The sequence below is a fragment of the Sorex fumeus genome, unplaced genomic scaffold, assembly GCF_029834395.1.
Source record: "Sorex fumeus unplaced genomic scaffold, SorFum_2.1 ptg000021l, whole genome shotgun sequence".
NCBI lineage: Eukaryota > Metazoa > Chordata > Mammalia > Eulipotyphla > Soricidae > Sorex > Sorex fumeus.
This window is the reverse complement of record NW_026606078.1, coordinates 8,121,675-8,129,291: the sequence shown is the minus strand read 5'-3', so window position 1 is coordinate 8,129,291 and position 7,617 is coordinate 8,121,675.

The following is a 7,617-nucleotide window of genomic DNA, read 5'->3' as shown; positions in this document are numbered from 1 at the left end:
TCTTGAGATGTGTACTTTCATGCTTCATATTTAGTGCTAGGGCCTCTCTCTTCTTCTTTGGAGAAGTCAGCATCTTGAGCACATTACTCTCTCCCATTTTCTCTCTCCTTCCCCTTCCTAAAAACCTCCAAATAAAATCTTTTACTTCCCTGCTCATCTATTCCTGAAATTCTTTTTAGCGAGGCAGAACATGAACCTGGTACCCCTGGATAAGACCTAGGACTGATTATTCCTTTCCTGCAAAGAGAAAATCTCACCCCAACCTGAGTCCATGGCTTCCTGAGAAATTGGGTCATGGGGATTAACTTCTGTACAGAGAAGACCAAGGGGACATCAGGTGTGACTTGAGGGCCACCTTGTGGGGCTAACGGGGCTCTGGCCTGTGGTGCGCAGGAGCTTACCACAGACTTTATCAGTCCTAGCCTTCTCAGCAGGTCCCAGGGTGGCAGAGGCAGATTGGGAGAAAGTGACCATCTCTCATCTCTCACATAAGCCACCCATGAGGGCCCACCAACTTCAATAGAACTGACTTTATTTTTCTGCAAAGAGAAGATCCTCACTCCAAACTGATTCCACAGACTCCTGAGAACTCCTGTGGTATCCCATGTAAGTTGACTTCAGTCACAGCATGACAGCTGCCTCAAGGGACCAGTGAGATGCTAGCATGCCACATAGGAACTTTTTGTTGACTTTGCTAGTTATCATTCATATAAAGCATTTCTTGGTGGTCAAAGTGGATCAAGGAGAGATATGGAACCACTGTTTTCTTGAGGCTTTCTCCTGTTCCTCCTTGCTTCAGTCAAGTGACCCTCAATATAATGAACATGTTTTGAAAGATGATCAACTTCCTTTGTTTAGATCCCTTAAAGAGGGTTAAAACATACATTTGGAAACTCAGATGGAACAGAAAGATACCATGTTTAATGAATTAAACCAGGAGAACAAACAAAGGATAATCTCATTTCCCTGGGGTGTATAGAATAACTGGGTGAGCAAATGTGATGTTTTAAAGGGTGGATACCTAGATCACCCTTGACCACAGAGTATAGGAAGGATACAGACAGAAAAGGAAAGACATAGATGGGGGAATAAGGAATCGGAGGAAAGGAAATAACCAGTGGAATAGAGATGGGGCTTCTGGTTTACTAGCAATATGGGGGATATATGCTAGATATTCAAAGCATAGACACAACACTGAAAACATGAGATCCAAACTACCAAATTTTATAGTATATCTCTCAAGAGATTAGATAGGGGAGATAGAGGGAACATGGGAATGTTTGTGGAGGGAGACCAACACTGGTGGTAAGATTGGTGCTAGAACATTATATGTCTAAAATTCAGTTATCAATAACTCTATAAATCATGGTTCCTTAATTAAAAGAATACACATGGTTGGGGAGTTAACCTAACTAGGAGAGAACATGTCTAGTTTGTGTGAGGCCCTGAGTACTATTACAGGTGAAATGGAAGAATTAGAGAGCAAGTGATATAGCAAAAAGCAGTGCTTCTACCTCTGTATGACCCACCTCAGCCAACTGGGTAAATGCCTGGCTAGAGTCAGGACTGGTAAAGTCTCCAAGGCACAAGCTAGTGTCCCAATAGCCCCAGAGGCAGCCATCAAGCTGTACCTGAAGCCCATTTGTTCAACAAATAGCTCGGGATTTGCACCTCAACGGGCTATGTATGCCCTTAGGTTACTTCAGGGCTCACCATTTTTTTTCAGTTTTATTATTTCTTGAGAAACTCAGTACCAGCCCCCAAACTACATCCTAGCTATCTGTGGACACTGGGAAGCCCACTAAGATGTGGCCCCAGTGATCCCCACTGAGCACCAAACTGTCAGAACTCATCACATCACTGAGACTAATTTTGCCAGGAATGGTCCCTCACCTCCCCAGCATTGGTGGTGTTCTCTTTCTATAAAAATAAATAAATAAATAAATAAAAGTCAATTCAAACATAAAATGCCGTAACTTTGTAATTCAAAGTAATAAATTTTAAAAAGAGAAAAAAATGCTTTGCAATTGATTTTGGAATATTAGGTGAAAGGCAAGCATAAATCACATAGCAAACAAATTCCAATTAAACAGCACAAGAGAGATGTTTAGAGGTTATCCACTTCCTGTAAGAAAATAAGAAAGATAAATGAATGGGAAAAGATCATAAATTTGCTCTTAAATTCCAAAGGAAAGTGTCATCTTGAGGCCTCTGAAATTTATTACAACTTCATTGTGAAGATTCATATGATACAATCAGAAACCGTAAGCCACAATTAGATTTTGCAGAATTTTTAACTCCTAAAAAAACTTGAAACTCTAAAGGGAAACTCAGTGTGATGTTGGTGAGCCCCAGTGGTGACTTATGTGAAGCAGGGAGGAGAAAGATGGTCACTTTCTTCCTATCCCCCTTTGCCACCTGACACCCAGGGTTACTGGGTTCTTGTCTTGCCTCGGAGAAAAGAATTTCAGTAGATGAGCAGTGAAGTAAAACAGATTTAATTTGGAGGTTTTGAAGGGAAGGAGGAAGAGAAAAGTTGGAGAGAGTGGAGAGTAATGTGCTCAAAAGAAAATTCGAGCTTCTCCTGTTAGGGTCCGAGCTCAGGACAGCCTCACCTGTCAAGGAAAACTCTGAGAGACCAAGTCCATGCAAAAGCAAGAGGTTTATTCGAGCATGCTCGGGCTCACAGCATGACCGCAAACCGTCAGTGACTGAGAGTCCTGAGCCTCTTCAAAGGGGACTTTTAATAGGGCATCTTCCTGCGCATTTCAGAAAGCCCGCGCACAAATCACCCAATACATTTGAATTTTCACATTAGATGCTGCACGCAGGCAGCCAATCATTTTGCAACAAGCCATCAGCACCAGCCACTCTCTTCTGTACCTGTTACCAGACCCTCCCAGCGGGCAGTCAATTAGACCTTTTCATTAGGCCTTCTCCGACCTTGTGGCCTTATCTGGTGAATTCCAGGTGCAAGGAGGAGATGGAGGTACTTGGTGTTTGGCCTTGTTAGTGGATTCTAGGACAAGGAGATGCCTCATTAGGCCTTCTCCGGCCTTGTGGCCTTATCTGGCGAATTCCAGGTGCAGGGAGGAGATGGGGGTATTTGGTGTTGCTAGCCTGCCGCAGCTGTAGGACGGGACATGGGCTGGGACTTGCTTTGCTAGGGCCAAATTGTCAGGGGGCTATCTTTCACTCCAAGGGTTGAGAGCGCCTCTACACACATCCCAGCATTAGACATGAAAGCATCTCAAGAGGGGAGATGCTGGCAACACATGTGCTCAGGTGCCACATGTATTCAGCCACAGGGGCATAAGCAACACCTGGACTTGGGCACCATATGTGCACCCTCCTTTTTGTTCAAGGTGGATTTTATAGGCTTTATAGTCGCTCCCATATGGGGCTTTCTAGCTAGATAAGAGTCTTTTGCTAGGGTTGCTGCTAAGTGGGTAGAAATGGGGGCGGTCTTTGAAACTCCTATTCTTGACCTTTGGTCCTGCTGGATCTTCTGTGGGAGAGTGGGTCCAGCCTTCTCTGTTCTGGGTTAGCTGAGGGTTAATCAATTGAAGGTTCTCTGGTAATTTCCTTCAGGCTCTTTTCCTAGGGAGGGGTCCAGTCTCCTTAGGGTCTGTTGCTGGAGAAGGTCTTACATTATCTATCTTTTCAGGTCTTGCTTTCTGTATCCACAAGGCGGGTCAGACTTAGGACTAGTGGCTTTATTACTTTCAGAAATTTCATTGCCATGATGGGGGGGGGGGGTATTCCCTAACCTATGTGTCTACGTCAAGTGTATTTGATGTACACTTGAAGCTTGAAGCATGAACACAGACTACTAATCAAATAATAAAGACTAATGTTAACTGAGCAAGACTAGACTTATAGTAATGTTTGCTGCTTTATCTCATGGTTTTTAATACACGAGCAAGACATTGTTATTCTCATTCTACAGAAAATAGATTTAAAAGGATTAAAAATTTGACATATGCAGTTTCTCTTTACCCTTAGGTTCATAGTTTCTAGCCTGGTTTTTGGCCAGTTCCAATAATTATGGGGCAGAATGGAGTATTGTCTAGGCCTTCAGAGTCTCCTAGACACAGCTAATTTTCTTAGCACAGAGGGTTTTAACCTGCCTTTGAAAGAGAGACTTAAGCTAGGCATCTTTTTTACAGGGCTTTTGCTAAGCCACTTCATATACTGCTTATATACAAGGAAAAGAGCCAGAATGATTGAGTAATAATTTGCCTGGAATCAGTCACTGTCCTAAAATAAACTCAGCTAAAGCAGAGAGGATGATGTGAAGATTAGGAAGGTTAGTGGTTTGTATGTGTTCTAGGAAGTTATCAATAAAGGATGTCTGTCTACATGTAAATATCTTTCATAAAAGATGATCACCACTTTTTGAGTCCCTTGAAAATGACTTTTCACCAAGGTTGTTGGTATGGCAAGTTTTTGCTCCTTGACTTCTCACTTTGCAAACCAAATGTAGTCCCTAAACTCTCATGAACTTATAAACTTATGAGATGTAAGGAGTGAGGGGGAAACAAAGGCTTCCTTTAACTTGCAGGAGATCAAAGTGATGCCCTTTTCGAAAAAATTTCAAAATATGAACTTTAGAGAGAACAAAATCGAAATTGTGTGACATAATTGATTCGTGCCATATTCATTCACCATGGCACAGAACACTCCTATATACTTGTTTCTATTTCCAGTTCCATTTTCATTTATTATCTCCTTCATGAAGCAATCAATCAATGAAGCAATTGCTTCAATGAGGCAACCGTGTTGCACTTAGGTGCAACAGGACTGTATGATAATTCTATCAGAAGCAGAACATGCTGTACTGATACAAACTAGAAACTGTGTCAAACACGACTCACAAGAATGCTTTGCTGCTGTGCCATGCTCCTTCTGTCAGTCATTTCCCCTTGTGTTTTATTTAGGGTAATTAGACTAGCATTTCACTACCATTTTTTTATGCAATCCAAATTTTGTCAATTCCATCTTGTGGACTGAAATCTCGTGAGTTCTGATAGCTCCATCTCTGAGATGTTAAGCACTTTTTGGTTATGTTAATTATGTTCCTACTCATCGATTTCTATTGCTTGAAGCTCCCGGAAGAGAACAGTGCAGTCTCCTGCCCCCGCTCCTGGCTGTCCTCGCCAGGGAAGGGAGCGGGTTGAGCTTTCCTCCCCGCCCCGACCAGGGCTCCGGCAGCTGAAGACCTCCAGGACCAGCCACCACCATGCTGAGACCACTCTCCACACACGTGAAGGTACTGGCAGAGGGACAAAGCCACGTGGGTTCCGGGGCTGAGATCTCCAAGCCTACTCAGATTGGGGCCGAGCATCCCCCACCCAGATCCTCCAAATTCCAGTAGGCGGGGGTCACACCCATCAACTGGCCCCCTGGCACCGTGTAATCCCATCAGTGGCCAAGACTCAGAGACTATAAAAACCAGCTCCTGGAACCGCCTGGCCGCATTCGCGGCCGCACAACATCTTATTATGAGATCTTATTATCTCATTCCTACTTTGGACAAACTGGCAGGCTACCGAATGTAGCCTGCCCACACGGCAGAGTCTGGCAAACTCCCCGTGGCGCACCCAATATGCCAAATACCAGTAACAATGATGGGTCTCATTCTCCTAAAGAGCCTTGAATATAATCTCAGGGCTAGGATGAAGGAGACGTTACTGGGGCCTGCTCGAGGCAATCGACGAATAACAGGACGATTTGTGATTTGTGATATATAATGTTACAAATAAAATTATTTTAGTAAAAAAAATTTTAAGAAAGCCGGAAAGATTGTACAACAGGTAAGCACTTGCCTTGCACAGACCAATCTGAAATTGGCCTTCTTCACACCATTTTGTCCTCCAAGCCTCAACCCAGAGTGAGCCACACAGTTTGACCACAAAACTTCTGTGGGGAAAGCCTGAGAAAATTTTAACAGGTGGTTCTTTTTCTGGCTTGATGTACTCAGGTTGCACTTCACATGATATATTATTGCTTCTCCATTGTTCAGTGAAGAATAAAGAGAGATCCCTCTGCATCTTCAGAGCCCTGCATGCTCTCCAAATCCCTATACTTTCCCCACAGATGTTTTGGGGTCAAATTGTTATATATTATATATGTATATAATAAATTCCTAGAGGGAACAGACACCATTGGGCTACACTAGCATGCGACAGGGACAAATGGAGACATTACTGGCACCCGCTCGAGCAAATCGCCTATTAATGGGAAGTCAAGTGATCAAGTGATATAATAAGTATATTTTTGTTTTAGAATAGAAATTATAGCAGGCTTAAGATATATTTTCTCCATATTTTCATAGAGATAATGTGGCTTATAATAAGTCCCATATTATTATTTCCTACTTGCAATGCTACTTCCCTGAACCACCCCAGAGAATCACTAACACCATTGTCATATTGTCTCTTCCCTACAGATGAACTTTCTTTAAAATAGGAAAGAATTGAAACTTTAAAAAAAATTAAAGTGAAAAAAACAATTACATAATAAGATGGAGGCTATAATTGCTAACTCAGACTCCTAGGGGGCAGTTTGGGGAAAAACTAAATGATTTGCCATCAGATCTAACTTTTAAAAGATGATGTTTGTAGTTGAAACCTGGAGGAAGTGACCTTCCTAACCGAACAGGAACACATAACTACAACGAAACAGTATTATCATTTTCCTTCCTGTTTCATCTTTGTCCAAGATTTTTACGTACTTGTAGACTTAATATTATTCAATAGTTTGTTGTATTTATACACAGAATTTTTGTGTTAGTCTTGAATTTCACTCCGAACAAATTTTTTTTAGTAACAGATCTATATATTCTCTTTCTATTAAATTTTAACTGGTAAAGCCTAACAACATATTTTCATAATATTAACAAAATGAAGCCAAGATGTTTTTATAAAAATCAAACTTACTTGAGTATAGTAAACTGGATTTTTCCTAGAACTAAAAATTTTTTCTAGAACTATTAAAATCTAAATATTAATAAGAAAAATTAAAACTACATAAATATATATAATTTTTTTGTAGTTTACATGAGACAGAAATATTTATCACTAAGAGTTTATCATCCCGTTAGTGAACAGATTATGCCAATCACCATCACCAGACAACAAAATGGCAGCCATCATTTGAGAAAATATTGCTGTTTTGTCAAATATCAGAATAGAGGTGGTAAAGTTAAAATAGAGTTGGAACACAGGGATTTAGAAAGATAAATTATTTTTTCCTTTGGGGCATATTGGTGGGCTACAGCTGATTCTGTCTCAATGTTGTTTTGGGTGTGGTGGGGGGTAGTATCTATATGGGGTCACTTAATCACTTATCACTTAATCCCCGTTATTCATCGATTTATTCGAGCGGGTGCCAGTAACGTCTCCATTCATCCCGGTTGCGTGCTAGCGTAGCCCAATGGTATCTGTTCGTTCTAGGAACATGCAGAGCCTCAAACCGATCATTTAGGGTCTTGACGAAGAAGTCTGACCATCTTATAGGTGGGTGTCCACGTGATCTTTTGATGTCCCGTGGAATCCAATCAGTAATGGCTCTAGTCCAGCGGATGTCTGTAAACCTCATTACGTGTCCAGCCCA